Source organism: Hypomesus transpacificus, chromosome 6 (assembly GCF_021917145.1).
Source record: "Hypomesus transpacificus isolate Combined female chromosome 6, fHypTra1, whole genome shotgun sequence".
Taxonomy (NCBI): domain Eukaryota; kingdom Metazoa; phylum Chordata; class Actinopteri; order Osmeriformes; family Osmeridae; genus Hypomesus; species Hypomesus transpacificus.
Genome location: NC_061065.1, coordinates 6,459,206 through 6,480,081, shown reverse-complemented (window position 1 = coordinate 6,480,081; position 20,876 = coordinate 6,459,206).

Here is a 20,876-nt window from a genome sequence, read left to right as displayed (position 1 = left end):
ACTGTACACAGTACAAGAACACTACAAGATCCACACTGACTGAACGATGGGTCTGTTTGAGCTGCTGTGTATCTGTAGAGCTCTGGTGGATTGGACTGCTTTGAATTGTCTCGGTGTATCAAGTCTGATATGATCAGAGCCCTCGTGCGGGACCTGCAGCAATGAAGTCCCTTTTTTATTGATGTCTGATATCCCTGTTCCGTGCAGAAATATAGTTTTATCTCTTTTAATCTTGTAAATTTAACAATATCGTAACTCCTCTGGGTAAAGACTGCCACAGGGAAACTAAAATAATCCTATTAAACATGAAAATAAAGCATAGATTTTTTTTACCTCAGTGTGCTTGTACAACAGTAGCTCCTCAATAGTTATTTTCTTACAACAAGCCCGCTACATTATGCCATAGGCCCTTTGAATACAAATAGAGTGCTATTTTGCTATGACGTGTACAATGACATCGATATTGTCTTTAAAGTATATGGCCCGTGGTTTATGAAGCCAGTCTATCTGGGAGTATCCTTGACCATTAGACAATGAATTAACATTCAATTTTAATGCACACCTCTTGTACTGAAGATATATTTCTGTAGCAGTATACTGGTATTTCTAAATACTACACTGGTATTTTCTTAGCTGTATACTGATGTTTCTAAGCAGTATACTGCTAGTTACAGGGAGCTAGGTTAGCTTTAGCCGTCTTCCTCCAGCCCTCTTACTGGTCATGCATCATGAACCCCCTGATGTACATGTGTGTCTCAGTCAGGGTTGCCACACTTGGACTGCAGACTGTTTGCAGAGGGGATGAGAGATGAAGCCACCGGGCATTATCCTTTCCCACAGATTCATCACACGTTCCCCAAGATTCTGCCTTTAATTGCCCCTGGAATACATTTATACAGTCACACTGGCGAAATGGGATTAAAGAGTCTGAACAGTGTTGGGGCTGTGAATCGATTAGCTATACCGCAGCCATGAACCAATTTAGCTTTTTGTTCAGATCATATTTTTTTTATAAGATGATTTCCCAAATGGTTCTCTTATCTTGGAGAAAAATACACTTTGAGGTGGGCTGAAAATCAATAGTTAAACAGATCTTTTCCAAACATGTGCCATCTATAACAGTAAATAAAGTTACATTTGCTGGACTCACAAAAACCAAGAAAGTATGTTGGAGACAGAGAACAAATCTAAATCTCTATGTCCCTGACCAAGCAAATCAGTTCACTGAAACAAGGATGTTCACCTGCTCCCTGCAGTATTATCTCAACATCACAAGTAGTGGTTATGGTCTGGTGTCATTTTGATTTATGGTTGCTGTAAATGCATTAATTTGTTGTATATTAATTCATAGTGTCTGGCAAGTTTCTAGTTTTATTCCCCAGATCTCATCTATATCCCACATCCAATGTCTTGCAACTTCTTGGGGATTTCAGTTCAACGATTTTAATAACATGCATGAGTAGATCGGCTTTTTTTCTTTTAAAGAAAGAAAATAGTTGCAATGATTTTCCTTCCTTCCCTTTCAGTCCCATGGCATTAGCAAGCAATCAATGGCCAATTGCCTTTTTAATACCTTCTTCAGGATCCCACTGAAAGACAGCCAGCCAGCCCCTTACCTTCCAAAAACCACCGCCGTTTTTGACCCCCCTATTTTCTGTTCTGGTGTGACATAGAGTGGGTACAAATAATAAAGATAATGTTCACTGAGTAATGATTTTCCATTTTCTCCTCACTTGTACAGTCCCCTGTTATTAGTAAGATCAGTATGGGGAGTGAAAATTAATTTTCTTTTCACTTAGAGGAAACATTACCATGATTCATTTCACCATGGAGCGGAGGAAACCGGGGTTTTTCAGCAATTTGAGGAGTGAAATCAATTTGTTCTGACGTGACAGCAGACTGGAAATGTGGGGTATAAACAAGTGTGAAATTACCCTTCTGCTCCGCCAGGAGAGTAGCAGCAACTCACAAGACCCTTTTATGCCGGAGATGTGACCCTTTATGGCCTTCAATGGGATGAAAAGAAACTCTGTCCATATCTCATTATGTTAATATCACCCAAACCCTCTTGGATGGTTGGCAATTGGAAAGTGAATTTTAAAAAGTCTCCATTCAATGCTTCTTCCATTTGGTCTTGCTGTTTTTGGTTTGCCTTTGCTTTCTGTTTGAGACTGAGACCTTTTAGATAAATTGCCACCCTGCATTGTTTGTGCTCTGAGTGCTTTAACCCCTCCTACTGCCAACACAGGGTATCACACTCTGTGAAGGCACCTGAGCACACCAGCTATTTTAGTGTCTAGTCTACACATTATTCCTGTTGGGCCATGTATTACCATACAAGGCAGGTCAATTTCAAGATCTCACTGAGATTTCAATAGTATGTTTGCTGTGTGTCATCCCAAGCTTGAAGGCTCTGGTTTAGCTTTCCAGAGACAGGAATTAATGACTGTTCTCCTCTCAATAAACTCAACTGTTTCTGATAACTTAATTAAAGCTGATATTTGGGCACTGCAGGACCGTATTGAACTCTCTTTGACTCTCAAGGTCTATCACTGTATGTATATAGGCAGATGGTATAATCATATCATGTACATGAATCTCTAAAGCCAACAGCAAACAATAATCTCTCAAATCTTAAAGAGTTTTTCTTGTGTAAATGTTCTTCAAATCTCTCTTTTTGACTCTGATTGGTCACCTGATGTCACAAACCTTTAATGGGGTCAAGACAAATGTTGGGCCAGGTTCCTCATGGAAGACTCAGCCACTGAGAGAGCACATGTGGGGGATGAGAGATTGAAGAGCGAGGACCGCTGGCTTCATCCCTCAAAGACGTTTCGGACGGACTTAGAAGGCCAAGGAGGTGGCACCGTCCTTGATCGCAGCCGGACATCTGAAGTCACCGCGCCTGATATGGAATCAAGACTAATGGTCCAGATCTTTGTCTTGTGGGGCGTGCTGAGGTCCTATACCCAAGGCTTCTACTGGAGCATGATGAAGACGGATGAGCACTAATGTGGACTGATTTGGGAGTGCCTGAGGCCATCCTTCAAGTGGCTGGAGGCAGGAGGACCGTAGGGGCCGGGAAACTGATCCGTCCTTGGCTGCAGGGCTGAACGGAGTTCAGTGTCTGTAGGGATGGACCTCTGACTGATTGGGCAGAGCAGGACAAGATGAGTGGTCAGTGTTTTCCATCTCCCGTCCCTATCCCACGCAGTGACGGATGTAAGTAGTGTTCTTCACAGGGTGGCAGACCCAGCTCTTGGTAGATCAATAGTCTGAGAGCTGATAAACCTGGGGAGAGGTTTCATGACAAGCTTCTCACAGAGAGAATAGAACGATGCTCTTTCCTCCTTCGCTCCCAGACACTGGATGAGTGACGGCCTCTGTCATTACACATGGAACACACACCTCGCCCAAAACCCATCACTCCTCAGAGGGCTTGGCTGCTATCAACAAGATATTGTTGTGTGTACTGTGTTGTGTGTATTGTATGTGTGTACTTCAAATCAGTCCCTAGTTCCAGGACTCCTTATCCCACTCTCACCTTCCCGTGAATCAAGGAGACTTTTCGTCTGCAAGCACTTTACGACCTCACATTTATTCCAATCGCTGATCGTCATTCGTTAATAAAACCAGTTTCTGTTAAAAGGTGCTGATACATGTAACTTTTTGTTCAAGAATGATGCTCCGTTGATAATGATAATGCTTTCTGCTTTGTGCAGCTTGGAATTTAATTGACTGAGAAAGAGCTTGATGCTGCTTAGGAATGCATTTACTGGAACCATTTGGCCAAGAGTATATCTATTGAGAACGCTCTCTCCTTAAAACCCATGTATTGCAATTGCACTTTGAGAGCAACTTTAGAAATTCAAATGCTGGTGAAAGAGAACATATCGTCTCACTTTTCAGTTACATTCTGTCATATTCATACAAATGACCTCAGTCTGGAATGGTCTGTGAAACCCATCCAACGTCTGTCGTTTCTGCACAGGAAGTGATGTATGAGTCTGATGGAGGTGTACAGTACCAGAGCAAAGGACTCTGGGACAGAGGAGCAGCAGACTGAACTCCTAACCCTGGAAACGGGACTTGAACCTTGACACACACACACACACACACTGAGAAAATAGTACACCTTTGCACATCTGTAGGCAGTTTAAACTTGCTGACTGGCATCATTTGACTGCAGCGTCCTGAAAGACCAGCGTTAAATCAATTATATTAAATGAAATATATGTGTCACATGTTCATTTGATAGCATATTGGAGGTTGTAAGTGTTTTATTGAGGTGTCATAACATGGATAGATAATATTGAAACGCATTCAGTAGATTGATGGGATTTCAGTTGAGTCATTACCTTGACGTTCAAAGGGCAGCATGGTGTGCAAGCACCAGTTAATGTGGCCGTCTATTTTTAGTCATCTCTCAAGTGGGCTGACTTAATGCCATTTGATCTCATTCCAGTAGTGTATGTGTGGAGGGGAATTAGCTTAATAGATGCTTGGATCCTGAAAGGATTTCTCTGCTTGAGGAAACCACCATCCTGCTAACAAGTGTGTGTTCGTGAAGATCAGAAGCTTGGAGACTTCTCCACAAGACATTGATGTTCATTTTAGTGGACTTATCGTAAGCGTGATAACATGACATCCTCTTCACGTAATTACTCATAATTACTCAAATACGCACTTTCATGAATGTCAAATGAGAACAATTCTGAAACCTATTTAAAAGTCTTTCTGTCTCAATTATATTTCTCGACTTTATTCCGCTAATGTGATCATGATAATCATATCTGCGTTCCCTGCCTCGCTACTCTTAATTCATCAGAAAATATTTGCGATAAAGATATAGATTGTGAAAAATAGAAATGAATGAAAAGCATGAGTTGTTCCAGTATTGTGTGCTGTCATGTTTTGTGCATAGTGTTCCTCTCTAGCAGGCCCTGTCACTTCTCCCTCAGGAGTTATTGGCCCCTAACAATATTAGAGAGAAATACGGCTCAGGAAATTGGTAGAGGGGCAACAGAGCATGACAATCAAGATCCATTTCATTTTACAGCGGCCTTGTATACCAAGTAGCCACTCTTCAGCCTGGTCGGCCAAGTCAAGACCTCGTGAAAAATGACATCAGAAGCCTTGTGTGGTCTATCGCTCTCTCACCTCCACTTCTACAACACGGCAGATTTATCCTTTTCCATTTAGTCTTGGACAGTTCAAACAAGCATAAAACTGAGTTGTATTTGATAGCATGTCAAGACTATGGCGTTGGACTGCACAGCGTACCCCTAACCAACCTGTTTCAGGTAGTGGAGATCTACTTTTCTGCAACAAAAAAAAACATGTTCAAAATTCTGGCCTGAGGACAGTGCAGACAGTTCTAACCCATATCCACTGGGTGTTGTTTGGCTTTTCTGTTGGAGGGGGGGTTGTTTCTGGACATTTTAAATGAAACTGGTGAAAGTGGTTCAGGCAGCATGTTTCTGTGAGGAGGCCCCATGTCACGAACCCGGCTCGGGGTTGAGACAGAACGCGGACTAGCTGTCGTGGTCATTTATTAAAGAATAAACATAACAAAAGGTTAAGTGTGTAAGTCAGTGAATCAGTGGCGTACGTGTGTGTGTGTGACTCAGGTTAGTGAGTGTAGTGTTGAAGGGTGTATTAACACAAATCAAAAAGGTTGCCACAACTCAAAACAAAGTATGTTGCGGACAAAACTAAGGGGTAGTCTCCCTCTTTTGACGTCCTCTTAAAGGGGAGGAAACTACCGGGCCCAGGTGCAGCCACTTGACGGCTGAGGAGGCCGTCACAGGTGAGAGACAGACGTTGCACTTCACATCTCCATACATCAGACCAGCCAGTCACCTGACAGTATGTTCGATTAAACCGTGAATTATTCCTTGATCAATGAGTCTAAATTGATTTGATGACTTTATACCGTGGAAAATAGCCTCTCAAAGAGTTAAGTGCTGTGACATAAGACACACACACGTCAAGCTATCAGCAGTGAATTGTAAACTCTAATCCGAGCATATTGACATACCAATACAAGAGCATAACAGCATTCATTTTCCAGTGTGTTGCATCTGTTTTAACAGTTACGACAAATTTAGGCCAATTAACCTGTGGTCAACCCTTTCCATAATTCATGAGTTTATCTGCATGTTCATTAGCAAAGGGGTGGACGAATGTCAGGCTTTAATTGGCTGAGAGGGCGAAAGGTCAGAGCTGGAGATTGCAGGCGCCCATTGAGGGGGTATATGGCTGAAATGCCACCAGGAGGTACTTGACGTTTTAATCTCTCTATTTAATGCCTAGAAATAGCATTTGAGTGCACACAACAAACACTTCATTTTAATTTTCCGCAACGGCTCACGTATTGAAAGTCAGCCCTTCAACACCACATCCTGCTGTACCTTTTAAAATAAAAACGTTGATTAATATTACGCGATAGCTTTGCAAAACTGTATGGGGATTAGGCCTATGGTACACTTGAAGGTATATGGAGTATGGGTTGCAAAACAACAGTGCACAATTCACTGAGTGCAGAATATATCTTACATACAAGCTAACACAATACCCACAGATACGTCAACAAAAGGCCGGTCCTACAGGAGATCGGAGACATTAGTATTCACATTCACACTCATGGTGGCTGGCAAGGCCAAGCAAAATAGACTAATGGATTTCATTTTGTCACACAGTGGAAGTGGAAAGCAACACAATTAATTTTCAAATGGTAATTCGTTATTAAAGGCAGAAAATGCCAAGTGAATCTTTTGATTCTATGGATATCAAATATGGTCAAAATGCACTATTACGCCAGATAAAATGCTTAAAGTGTTTTATCAAAGCATCACAGAATATCGGGTTCAATCGAAAAATATTAGCGTCATATGGGCTCCCAAAGTGATAGTTTAGGTTCACTGGCCATTTATAAAACTGACTCTAATGACACCCTGCTCACAAGCAATGAATGGGCCTCAATGCAATAATTTTCGACCCAGGTAACTATGTGGAAATTAAAAGTATTAAATCAAATCGCTAGTGGCAACGATCATGTATGAAGCACAAAGCACTGGAATCAGTTCAGACAGCATGACATCTGGGCTGTTTGCTTTCAATTAACGGCGACTCCCCCCGCCTCTGGACACATAAACAGACTCTCCCGTTAGGACTCGGGTAAACTTCGGTTGAGGTGCTCATGGTTGCTAGGTGAAGGGTAGGATATTCACTTGCTGCCAGACAAGGCCAATCTCTTCCTTTGGATGTCACCGCAACATCACTTAACATTTCACTTCACGACTTCACAATGTTATAAAAAATGACACATATTACCTACTAAAGGAAATGGGAGCAGGACTGTGGTCGGTAAATCATAACAAGTACCTTTCCGCAGAAACATGCTGATGTTTTAAACTTCTAAATATCATGACTCGTTGAGGAACATTGTCGCAATCAACCAAAGTGCTCATAAACGCTAGATAATATTATTAAAGTTATACAAAATAGGTATGGGCGGAAGACAGTTCCACATGCTGATTGGCTTAGTAATGCCTCTGAAATGATAATGTCACATTTTATTGGCTAAGGGGAGGGGATAACGTTTTTTTTAGGAGACAAATAGAGCCCATCTACGAATGCCCCTGTAAATGTACTGTATGCTATAAAATCCAATCAATAGCTTTTAAGGGAAAAGACAACTTTTGAAAAGCAACAAAAAAGTGGTAAGGAGGAGATAACTTTAGGTTCACTTCTCTTCTGCTGTATACTTCACCAAATGTCAGTTATTCCTGGATCTCAGTGTCTAATGCAGACTGCTCAAGTCCTCTTTATCTGCACCCTACAAATAATTTCAAGAATTGTCTAAGTCAATTTTCCAAAACACATAAAACAAGAAACAAGATTTTGATAGGATATAGTATATTACACTTGGATCAAATACCACACAGTCGTTATGTTTGTGTCTGAACATTTAAAAAGGCCTGAGTGCTGTCAGTTGTGAATGTGACGTTGGTTTTGTGAATTCAGATGTCAGGTAAATACATTGAGGTTTGACATCGATGTTCAACTTCCTAAGGGGTTAATGGTAATGCCAGTGTTTGTGAGCATGGCAGAGCTCTCTGGAGTTCATGGCGGTGTGGCTCATTTGTCTGACAATTTGATCTCCCAAGTGATTCAGGAATGACAGGGTTTATAGAGAGAGAGTGTGTAGGTGTGTGTGTGTGTGTGTGTGTGTGTGTGTGTGTGTGTGTGTGTGTGAGAGAGAGAGAGCTGTCTAAAACAATACTACAGCATCAAGGGAGAAGTGTCACAGATATGGAGCAGATTCACATCAGGAAAGGCAAACGCATGTTCAAGAAGAACTGTACTACGTGTGTATGTGCTGCAGTGGCAGTGGACTGGTAGCATCAGTAGCATCTGGGAAATGTGTGAGTTGAGACCCCACAGTGTGCAGTGTCCTTCCCTTTAGAAAACTCCTTTAAAACTGCTTCAGACCACGCATTCTCTTGACTTTGCATTGTACCATTCTCATCAGAAAGAGAATGCATGGATTTCCTCAAAATGAGAATCAATGGTAACGATAAACCAGGAGAGGCTAATTGACTCCAACCCAGAGGAAGTTGGATTAATTAGAGGGCAGAGGAAAGACCCCATAGATTTTTCTTTTAACGGATCTCTCTAATGAGATTTCTCTGTGTATTGTGTCCAGTGTTTATATTACTTTTGTGGATTAATGAAGGCAAATTAAAACTGAAACACAGCAAAAAAGATGGGAAAAGTTTCTGAGAAGGGATCCAGTTGAAAACCTTAACATAAGTTTGTGAGTACAGACAGGAGGTTGAACATTCAAGCCTCGTTCCAGTTCCAATCCTGGAGTTATCTTTGTTCTACTTTGTCTTTCCCTGCTGGTTCCGCAGTCAAGTACAGGGAGACACCAAGCCTGTCTCCATGGAGACCTTCAGTTAAACAGAGAAGGTGACACTAAAAGACAGGATATACACCCCCGGGTCACGCCCTCACCACGGCAACAGCTCTGCAGTCTCCTCTCATCCTGCGCACACTCATACGGTTGCCGGGGAGAGATGGAGGCACACGGATACGGTCTCCGAGGAAGTCCCTCATCGCCATGGAGCCCAACCTCTCTGAGACACCTGATCTGAATCCAATCACGACGAGCCGTCTGTGTGTGTGCTCTTAGTGAACGCCAGCCGCCCGGGAGACAGACCACTCCGTCTACATGCATCTTAAATGTGATCCATTCTGGCTCAGTCCCGTTTCAATCCTCTGCTGAGTCCCTTCTTGAAGAGGGAAGGGACCACTTGACACAGTGACATTTCACAACCGTTACAGTCATTACAGTTTTTATACAGGTCTTTGCTTTAAATGATTGTTTCCTCTGTGTGCCTTTGGGAATGATGGCAGGATTTCAAGCTGAGCTTTTGTGGGCCGGGGGACTTTGTTGTAAGTTCTGAAATATGGGTTAAACTGAAACATACAGACAGGGCATCTCTCGTCGTTCTGTTGTTCTCTCAGTTTAAAATGATGTTTATGTCAATACAAAAAAAACAGGTGCAGTCACTTACTTATTTCAACGTTCACAGCCATGTTTGATGTTTCACTGTTTCCTAAGAAGAGGTAGTGAATCTCTGAGAGAGTTTGAGGTTAAAACGTTTTGGGGGGATTTTGTTAGTTTTATTTGTTATATACAAGTTGTTTGTAACCCTAACCCTTTCGTTGACGATACAGTGCTGTGAATAAGCAGCTGTCTCATTTATCTGATTATGTTTGCATCACCTTCACTAAGAAGATGAATGACAGTGGGACTCAAACCTCAGAAAAAGTCAACAAAGGCCACCAATGTGTGAATATGGGGGAGTCAGGTGGCTGAACGGTGAGGGAATCGGGCTAGTAATCCGAAGGTTGCCCGATCGATTCCCGGCCGGTGCACATGACGTTGTGTCCTTGGGCAAGGCACTTCACCCTACTTGCCTCGGGGAGAATGACCTTGTACTTACTGTAAGTCGCTCTGGATAAGAGCGTCTGCTAAATGACTAAATGTAAAATGTAAATGTAAAATGAATATCTCTGTCGCAATGCAGATAAAGGACACAGCATGACAAATATGTCCAATATTGCTTCTCTTGAACTGTGAATGTCTTTGGTTCGTTGTGTGTGATCGTTAGAAAGATAAATACGTTTATTGTTATCATCAGTGCTGCTTCCATTGGTATGGCTGCATTTGTCAAATCCGTATTTATATTTTGTATGTTGTCAATGAGGATAGGGGTTCATACAGTTTAGGAATGATTCCTACAGGTTTGGATAATTTATTTGAGGTTTAGATCGGCTGCTAGAGTACGTCAAGAAGAACTGTGTCTGTATTTGTTACAAATGGCAACTTGAAACTGTATGGACCAGATATTTTTCCACCTGAACATCAGACTATTTCACATAATAATACTGCTATAAAAAGAAAAAAAAGATAAATGTTATTTCTATATATATTTATATAACATACATTTATATGTGCAGTAGCGAGTAAAAAATGAAGTTGAACCAGAAGGTGACTGCGTTCCACTGTGGTCGTACATCACAAGCCCACGCCTTCTACACACCCCTAGATTTATTTTAAGCAGATCAAATGTGGTGCAGAAGCTGATCATTTGTACATTACAGTGTCTTTGTCTTGGTGCACAAGGAACAATATTCTGCTGGAGGTAATTCACACACAGCTGGGCCCTGAATTGGATGACAGAGAAAAAAAAATCTAAACCCAAGTTCACAATTCTGCTCTTCTCAGGCTGGTACCAAGTGATGGATGACCTTCATTTGAATGCAAGGTGGCGAACATTAACATTTGTGCTGTCTTTAAAAAACGGTCCTCTCTTATCCATGAATGTAATCATACCAAGACCACAGACGCATGGTCTCCAGGCTGCTACAGTCAGCATGTCTTGGTGTCCCAAATCCCGCCCATAGATCAGGCCCTTTCAACGCTGTTTCATCATTTTACTGTAGATATGCAACCGTGATGGAACTGTTGTCGTGTTTGCCGTCTGACAAAAAAAAATGTGAGGAGGAACCCGTGTGTAAAAGAAAAGGATGTATGTCATACCATGATGATAAGATATTTGTCTTTCTGAAACCACGGTCTTCAGTGAAGTGGCTTGTAGGGGTCAAGTGGTTTTGTATAATCCTGTGATGTGCACGTCAACAAAAGATGAATTATTCAGACAATGGCAACTTAACGTGAAGCACATTCTACATGGCTGACTACAGCAGGTCTGTTTTGACGAGGCTTGAGTCACACGTTCATGTGGATATAAATGAGTTTCTTGTGGAGGGTGAATGTGTTCCCTGGAAGCCCTCCTCTACTCAGGTCCATCTGTTAACACATTACCACTGTAATATGCAGAGCGTCTCTCTTTGACATCTTAAACCCCCAGACTCTAGTCTTATGCGAGAGAGAGAGAGAGAGAGAGAGAGAGAGAGAGCGGGGAGAGGGAGAGAGAGAGAGAGACAGAGAGAGAGAGAGAGAGAGAGAGAGAGAGAGAGAGAGAGAGAGAGAGAGAGAGAGAGAGAGAGAGAGAGCGTACGTGCGCACAAGCATGTATGTGGAATGTTACTCTCTGGTCAGATTAGTTCATGGCCACAGATGGCCACTTGCAGCCAGGGAGACATGAAAAGTGGAAGAAGCAGAGATCAGAGGGGGGGGGGGGGGGGGGGGGGGTGGTGGAGAAGAAGCAGAGATCAGAGGGGTGGGGTGGTGGAGAGAAGGTGTTAATATTCTGCAGCATGGAACGTATGTTCCCTTTTGTGCTCACTCTGGTCTTGGTAGTGACATTATCAAATGGATTGACATTTCAAATATTTGCAGTGCTCAGCAGGTCCTAATCCGGCATAGGTGGACCACGGGCTTCTGGACGTCCGGCCATGCATGTCCATTTAATCACCTCCACAGAAATGAGATCACACAGCCTCTGCTCCCCAGACCTTTAAATATACATCCCTGTGGGGAGAGAGCTGTAGAGATGCAACCAACCACAACATCAATACAGAACTCCCTCAAGAGCTCAAGCCTTTTCTCCAGCACATCCACCCCATACTGCATATGGTATATGGAGGAAGACAACAAATTATTTTTAGAAACAGTATCGAAGATCAGAGATAGTAGAGCCATCAAAGAATCTGGCGCAGCTGAACTCACGTTACTTGCGTGAGCCTGTTCTCGGAGTGTTGAAAGTCATAATAATCCACATGTGGTTGCAGCGGGGTTCAGGGCGATGACAGCTAAGCCTACTGCTCAGTTCACTTGTTAAAGCTGGTGCTAAGGCAAAATGCAGTGAGATGTACCTTCATAAATAGCAGTGAAACTAATCTTGCCAAAACAGATTAAGGGCTGTGAGTGAACATGGCCCAATTTGCCATCTGCCTGCCTGCAAGTAGAGAGATGTTGGCGGGAGGAAAGATGAAAAAACGTCTGATATTCAGTACCACCCATGAATGATAAGAACTGCTCTAAACTGAGTACAGAACACCAGGGAGTGCAGAGACTAGTTTTATAATCACTGTCATGGTGAAAACATTATGCAAGAAATTGTAGTTCTCTTGTCAGGAAATGAGGTAATATTTTAAAAATAACTTAGTGCTTGTGGCTCTATGTGTTGTATGGGGGCATTAATTATACACTGTTAGTCACACATCATGAAAAAAACAAGTCCAACTGCTTTGTGGACCTTTTCTTTCATTGCTCCTTTTCCTCCTTCTCCACTCTGTTTACATTTGCAAGGTGTTACACAGTTGTCCTTGCAGAGAGGGCATCTGGTTTGCCAATGTGCCTCTCAGTTCCTCCTTCATTAGCGCTAAGAGAGGGACTTCCTCGGGCTGGTGGGCTTTCCATCCTCATTTCCCCCTCCCTCCCTGCTCCACGAAACAGACGTCGTTTGGCATCGACCTGGAGCTTGATTTAAGGCAACCTGTGCTCCTCATCGGACCTGCAGCTGAAGGAGGGGCCCACCACAGGAGAACAGCAGCTCTCTGCTCTGCAGGGGACTGGCTCACATGACAACACTAGTCTTTTCAACGAATACATCAAAACAAACCCCCACCCTCTTTCCTCATAAAGCTGGAGTAGTCCGGGGGAGACAGTGTCCAAACTAGTGCCAGAAAAACAGCTTCCTTTGAGCTCCACTCAGCGGAAAAACAGAACTCCGACAGCTCTGGCTTTTGCTCCACTGATGTAATAACATGACGTTAAATACTACTGGTATTTACTGCCGTCAGCCTCCAGCTCACGATGACATTGTGTTTGGCCTGATTGGTTGGGGGGGGAAGAGGTCCTAAGATGTTATGGCTTTCGATGGAGCTAGTAGATGAGGCCCAGCTACTGACAGACACACCTGGAGCCAGAGTGCAAATGATACAATGACAATCAGGGGGGTTAACTTCTTCTCCAGGGTGTGTATCGACCAAACCGACCTGTTGTTTTTACCTCTTTGGGGGGGGGGGTCCAAGTCTTAATTAGGGGGGTCAGACCCCCCTCCCCTGTAATTCGCCCCCTGCCTGGAGCCCAGGACCCCCTCACAGAGAAGCTCATCCAGAAACACGTCCTCCAGCGTCCGAACGCCAGCGTCCGAATCCTGCATGGTTAAACAGCCCTAATGAGTGTGGCAGTGTTATCTCCTCTCTCGCCCTGACTCTTGCTTCTCATTGTTCAGAAAGCTGCTGTCAACCCGGAGAGAAATCTATCTGGGCCTGAGGGCCCAAGGCACTAGCCTTCGTGCTGTACAATTAAAATACTGCAAGGCTGTCTGAACCCTGTACTCAGTCAACAAATGAGGCGTGCAAAGCAACACCTGAAAACAATTACATCAAAAGTGCAGCATATAGCTGATGTGATATCTGCACGTTGGCAGCAAAGGTACCCCTACGACTTGCCCTGCAGCTACCATTTATTTATTAATTCCCTACCTTTATTTCATTTATTTTTTGGGCCCTTTGTAAAACATGATTAATATATCATAGCCCGCTACAAAGCTGAGGAAGCTTAAAAAGCTGCTTGTCTGTGTTTCTGTCCCCTTGAAAAGAGAGGGATCAGCACTATTTCATTTCATTCTGGAAGTGGAGCGAGTCAAGCAGTCATCTGACTCTTTTCATTTGCATGTTGAGCTAGAGAGTTCTGTATGTGTGTGTGTGTGAGTGTGTGTGAGTGTGTGTGTGTGTGTGTGAGTGTGGTGATGATAGCTACATGACAGGTAGACTCGATCCACCTTCTCCAAGCCATAATCACCAACCACTGAACTTGAAAATAATCGGTGACATTGCCTCCTGGTTCTAGATCTGAGCTCCAGGTCTGGGTTGTGGGAGCTGCGATGGAGCCACATCTCTCAGCTGAGTCGTGGATCTTACAGGCTCCTCCTCAGACACCTATTTGTTAGCTGAGTCAGCACCCAAGGACAGGAGGCTGGCAGGCCACGAGGTATCCCAGGTAAGTGATTAGGTGACTGGAGACAAACTGAGAGAGTGTCCCCCTCAGTGATGAAAGGCTGGAGCCTCTGACATGCCTGATAGCCCCTTGACTCCTCCGACCCCCAGTGGAGGAGAGATTAAGTGATGGTTTACTGTATTCCTCTCTGCTGTAATTCATAGTCAGGGTGAAACATTTGCAAGTTTCTGACACTCTGAAGTGCATTACTGGGCCCGTACTGTAAAGGTGCTGAATGCTAGGAAATATACAACGTGTTGCTAAGGGATCATTGGGAATGAACTAGCTACAGTTTAACACAGCAGTCTAGTCGATAGGGTGGCCATATAGAGGCAGGGTCCCCAGATGAAATGGAAATCTACAATATCTCAAATGGTGGCATCAGCATATCTTGATGAGTGAAATGGACTTGAGTAGCAGTAAAAAATGTGTGGAAGAGTTAAAGTGTGTGCCAAATGCAGCACGAGCTATTAAAACAGCTAGCTCTGTGGATACGCTAAATGTTTACTTGCTCAAATCAGTGACGCTAAGAGAGTTGCTCTGGACCTTCTGATGCATTATGCATGGCTGTCAATGCTTGTCATTAATTCAGATGCGGTTTATGGAAATGTAGGCCTCTGTAAATGTGTATCAACACCGACAGCCGTTGTCTCAAGACGCAGTCAGCAACGGGTTCATCCGCCGTTCGGCTGATTGTTCCAGTAATCAGTCCGACACATCCCTTCGGCTGCTCCTTCTACCACACTGTCTGTCGGCCTAACTGCAGCTGCATTATTCAAATTAGTGATGTGTTGTTCGTGAATGATTCGTTCATTTTGAACGAATCCTTATAAGGACTCGGGAGTAACGAGTCCTCTCAACGAGTGATTCGTTCATTTCCCGACTAGGTCTTTCTACGAGTCTTTGGATCATTTTTCACGTGACCTGCATAGGCTCTGTAGCTAGAGGAAACTAATGATTAGTTCCTTCCCCGACTCGGTCTTTCTACGAGTCTTTGGATCCTTTTTTCACGTGACCCGCATTGTATTTTTTAGTAGAGGAAACAGTTTCCTTATTCCCTTTCGCGTGGCCGCTGTTTTAGTAAGACGTGAATGAATGATATTCGCTCAAGTCATCATACTGACTGGTTTTGTTATTTTCACTTTACATTTACACTTACAGTTTAGTGCAGTGTAATTGTTTGACGTGATAATTAAATGCTAGTGTGATAATACATGACCAAATCATACAAACTCATGATACATTATTTTAATGCAGGAATTTATTTTGAAATAGTATTTGCTGGTGCACATGTCATGCACTAACCTACAGTGGACGTATAGGGGCTATACGTCCTTTGCAGTGGACGTATAGCCCCCAACCCCCCCCCCCCCCCCCCCCCCCCCCCCCCCTGAAATGAACAAATGACTCGAAAAAAGATTTGTTCATTTTACTGAACGAGATTCAAAGAACCGAATCAGTAAAATGAACCGAACTTCCCATCACTAATTCAAATGATCAATATTGTTATTGAAGGGATGAATGAAGGGCTTGGCTCCGTTGCCTTCTTTAGTTATAACTGAACCCCTCGTCAACACGCGCGGAAGAAATCAGTAACTTTATGTGCTCCTCTGTTCCCGTGAGATGATGTCAAACTCTCCTCAGGCGTCGCAATAACAGAAGAGCCCAGCGGCAATACGACAGAAGCTTTTGGTTGACGACATCTGTACCTGTCAGTTAGATGGATCTCAGCCTGATCTCAGCACAGCACAGAACAACCCATGTACATATTTCAACTCATGAAAAATATATAAATAAACGCGTATTTTATTTTAAACAATGGGTTCTCCAGAGTCAATGTTTCAGCTCTGTTCTGTCATATAATACTTATGGTAGTAATCTTACTGGCACTGAAGGAGAAGCAGGCAGGATGGAGTGCTAACGCAGTATGCTAAAGGCATCACAGTTTAGCACACAGTGCCATAGTGAGGGTGCACCTTAGGGAGGAACCGTAACAGGATATGTGTGGAGTAAAAAATGCTCATGACAGAAGCACAGTGGCACTCAAGCTCTGCCTTGCCTCAACATTGACTCGAGCTCTGCCTCTTCTCAAAATTGACTCTAGCTCTGCCTTGCCTTATCAGGGAACTATATTGAGTTGAAGCAAGGTTCATTGTTTGCTTTGCCTCACAATACCAGCGGCACAGTCTGTGATGTGTTCCCTCCTTGGAATTCAAGGCTAAGCTCAAGGAAATGGATCACTCCATGGTTGTTTGCTCATTAGAGAGGGTACTGTGAAGCGTGACATTAACAACACCATCACCCCACCCTTCGGATTTTGTTGTTGTTGTTGTTTATGCAGTGGATATTTATTTTGGGGGGGGGGGGGGGGGGGGGGGTGAGTCGAAGATGATCCATCACAGGATGTAGTTAATAAAATTACAGCTCTCACCGGATCTCCTCTCACTTCCCTCTGATTCATCACCTGCCCCCAGCCCATCCCAACCACACCTCATCAGTCTTGGCCACTGGATGCCCCAATCTGCGAGAGCCACACTTCAGGGAAATCAAAGGAAAAACCAGTAATGGGATTTTGATTAGCAGACGCTTTGTGGTGGCAAAGCTTCCCCTCTGGTCTGGATGGGACAGTTGTAAATGAGCATCCACCTCCTGCCTGGGGCTGCAGGTCTCATGTCAGGTGGCTACTGACCAGGAGGTCTGGAGTTGGCTTTGGCTCACTGCTGGGGGAGGCAGAGAGAGAGAGGGAGGCAGAGAGAGAGGGAGGCAGATAGAGAGAGGGAGGCAGGGGCATGAGGAGGACAGGAGAGAACTAGAGGCGAGCAAACAAGGGGGACTGAGAGAGGAAACCAGGGTGGAAGAGACGGGGCAGGTGGAGAGGAGTAGAGGCAGAAACAGAGAAGACAAGGTGGGAGAGAGAGAGGCTGGGGGAGGGAGAGAGGCTAGTGGAGAGGAGTAGAGGCAGAAAGAGAGAAGACAAGGAGGGAGAGAGAGAGTGGCTGGGGGGAGAGAGAGACGCTGGGGGAGGGAGAGAGGCTAGTGGGGAGGGGTAGAGGCTGGTGGGAGGGAGAGGGAGGCTGGGGGGAGAAAGGCTAGTGGGGAGGGGTAGAGGCTGGTGGGAGGGAGAGAGACAGCTGCAGCTGCCTGAGGGTGACCTACAGGAGAGGGAGCAGCACATCTGTAAAGGCTGACAGGCCAATAAGGGGCCGACGTACCATTATCATCAACAACAGGGGAACGCATCACTGCAAGATGTCCTCCCACACAGAACCCCACTCAGGGTGAATTAGGTTTCATCTGCCTTAACCAGCAGGGTAAATGTCCTGCAGCTTCTGTGCGTCTGCTCGTCCTCTGTGTGGCTGAACCTCTTTGTCTGCAGACATGACTCTGTGTCTGTGCTCAGTACTGCAGACATGACTCTGTGTCTGTGCTCAGTACTGCAGACATGACTCTGTGTCTGTGCTCAGTACTGCAGATTTGACTGTGTATCTCATTTGACCACAATCCACGTACCTGTGAAACAAACAGCAAAATATGATAACGAGTGGGGGAGAAACGTTTCCCCACTCGTTTCCACGTTAATGTTTAACGGAGGAGTTGATCTGTGTCTCCAGATTGTGATGAAACGTGATTCATGGGGATGTTTAATTATCCCAGCCAGTGGGTGGTAGAGTAAATGATACACATCACCATTTGTTGGGCATAATGGTACTTATTGTCTCATTTGAAAATGAGATATCAGCCATAAAATAAACATTAGACTAGGAGAGGGAATCTTCGATCAAACCCTCAAACTCAAATGTATACACTACTGCCTTGGTTTACAACCTCCGAATCCATTTTAACAATGTTTCAATCTCTAAGAAGCAGAGTTAACATAGTGTCTATATCTCACATTTTCAATTTCCTGATACAGGTTATCACCAAGTATGTGGCTGGAGTCAAAGGAACCATTATGAGTTTTATATTGTTCCTATCACCAGGCCAAGTCCCCCTCTCCGACATAAAGAAGCCTTAGAGCCACATCTCCACAGCCTGAGTCCATAAAAATGGTGTTCAATTACTACATAGCTTCAGGGTATGGTAGGTCTACAGAGGTTTAATGTCTTTCCAGGAAATAAGCAAGTACAATAGAGTGAGTATGTTGGTCTAAAGTGGAGACAGATTAGATTGTCCAGACACCAGGAAACTAAAATCGGAACATGTCAAATAGTTTTAGAAAACGCTGCTGGAAGTAGGATACCTGGTTTGGCAAACGGCCAGTATTTGGATGTGTGAGGAAATAATCATGATCGTCTTTATCGATCTAGTTTGATGTATTCATTCAGAACATTTGTCCTTTACAAATAGAAAACCAGCCTTGCCCCTGGACCAGCACCACTGGAACACACATACATCAATGTGTAACACAATTTCAATTTGACCAGAAGAAAAAAAAATTGTTAAACAACAGGTCCATAAATCCTGTGCTACAATTATACAATGTGTTTATCAGTATGTTGTGAAGAAGACGCTATTTGTCTGGCCGACCCAGGAGAGAAGCCCATCCTCAGCCACCGTCATTAGGGAAAGACATTAGGGAGGCAATAAATGAAAAAGGAGGGAACGTGATGGAGGAAGAGAGGAACAGACAACCAGGCGGCTCCGTTTGAAGCCTCATTACTTGGTGTGCTCTCTCTCTCTCTCTCTCTCTCTCTCTCTCTCTCTCTCTCTCTCTCTCTCTCTCTCTCGCTCTCTCTGTCTCTCTCTCTCTCTCTCTCTCTTTCCTTTAGTCTCTTTCTCTCTCTCTCTCTCTCTCTCTCTCTCTCTCTCTCTCTCTCTCTCTCTCTCTCTCTCTCTCTCTCTCTCTCTCTCTCTCTCCTTTAGTCTCTCTTTCTCTCTCTCTCTCTCTCATAGGAATGAAGTTAAATGGTTCCCAGTATTGCAGTAGTCAGTCACTAAACTGTAATACACTGTAAAGCACAAAACAATCTGCTGTGTGATGTATCAGTGCAGAGGAATAACACGCAGATTTGCTTTATTCTTGTGGCTGGCAAAAGATAAACTAGCCTGCTGCATGTCTTGGATAGAGGGATTTACAACCACTTCAGAGCCCAGAGCCCTAACAAGTTTGGATCTAATGATCGGTAACCTTTTTCCCAGATGGCGGCAAAAATCTTCAGATGTGCAGCCACAACTAATCAATACAAGAGAAGCAGATTAATAGATTTCCAATTCAAACATTTTTCTAGTCTCTTCTCTAATGACCAGGAGGGCTGTAATTCAAGGTGTCAAACATGGAAAGCCACTCTGAGGTAGCTCACAGTCACAATCTCATCATATCACAGACCCCCCCTCCCACCGCCTTGCAGCCCCCCCAGCCTCCCCGTCTCATTCTTTGGGAACACTTTAAAAAGTCATCAGTCTGAGGCCTGATGACTGTCAGACATATTGTCCGACACGGCACTTATACTGAATTCTCAATGACATTTTTTTGTGGAATTTCATTGAGCTTAATGTCTTTATCTTTACCTCCTAAGTATAGTTTAATTCATTTGTCGGTTTATTGATCAGGAAGAAGGAAAATCGAGTCTTGTCTGTTTGATACTGTTGGAGGAACGTGGTTATTTTTATAAAAATGAAACGTAGTTTTCCCTTGGAAACGGCCTGATTTATATACAGAAGAAGGCTGCTCTTATTTCATGTGAGCAAACCTGGAATTTCCTGTATGGTGAAAATAGCAACAGAACTCATTGATTGTCCTCATTGCTAAGCTTTCTATTCATCTCCACTAACAACACAAAGATGCAGAGTGAGGCAGTTGAGAAATTTCACTGGGTTGCTCTGAGCATGTTCTCAACCTAGATTCCTCAAAATATATTTTCAGTCTTTTCAGACTTCAGTTGGAGTGTACAAACTGAACAGTTTTTGTGTGGATTCTTCTTGGTCGTGTGTGTGTGTCAATGGGAGCATGTGTGTGTATAGGAGTGTGTGTGTGTGAAAGTATGTATGGGTGTGCTCTTGTCTGTTGATCTGCCCCTTTGTATTAGACCTTGGGATGATGTTCATCAGAGTGAAGGTAGATAGTTTAGTTTACAAACTGTCTGTCTGTCCACTGGCAGTAAACTGCATGGTTTCCGTGAACCCAGCTGTTTGCCAGTGTAACTGCTCTGCACGCCTGTCACACAGAGGTGAAGACATAGAAGAGTCCATTTGCCTATTCCGCAAGAAGTTCTCATCTTACCCCAGTCAGAGAGGTTCTCAAAGTGAGAATTTGTCTGACTAGTATTTGTCCGGCTGCACTGATTTCATAATTGAAATAATGACGTTTATACTGCTGGAAATAGTCCGGTAAAAGGGGAAATTGAGCCAAAAGCTTATTAAAGGCTTTATTTTTATTGGGAAAAATTTGCAT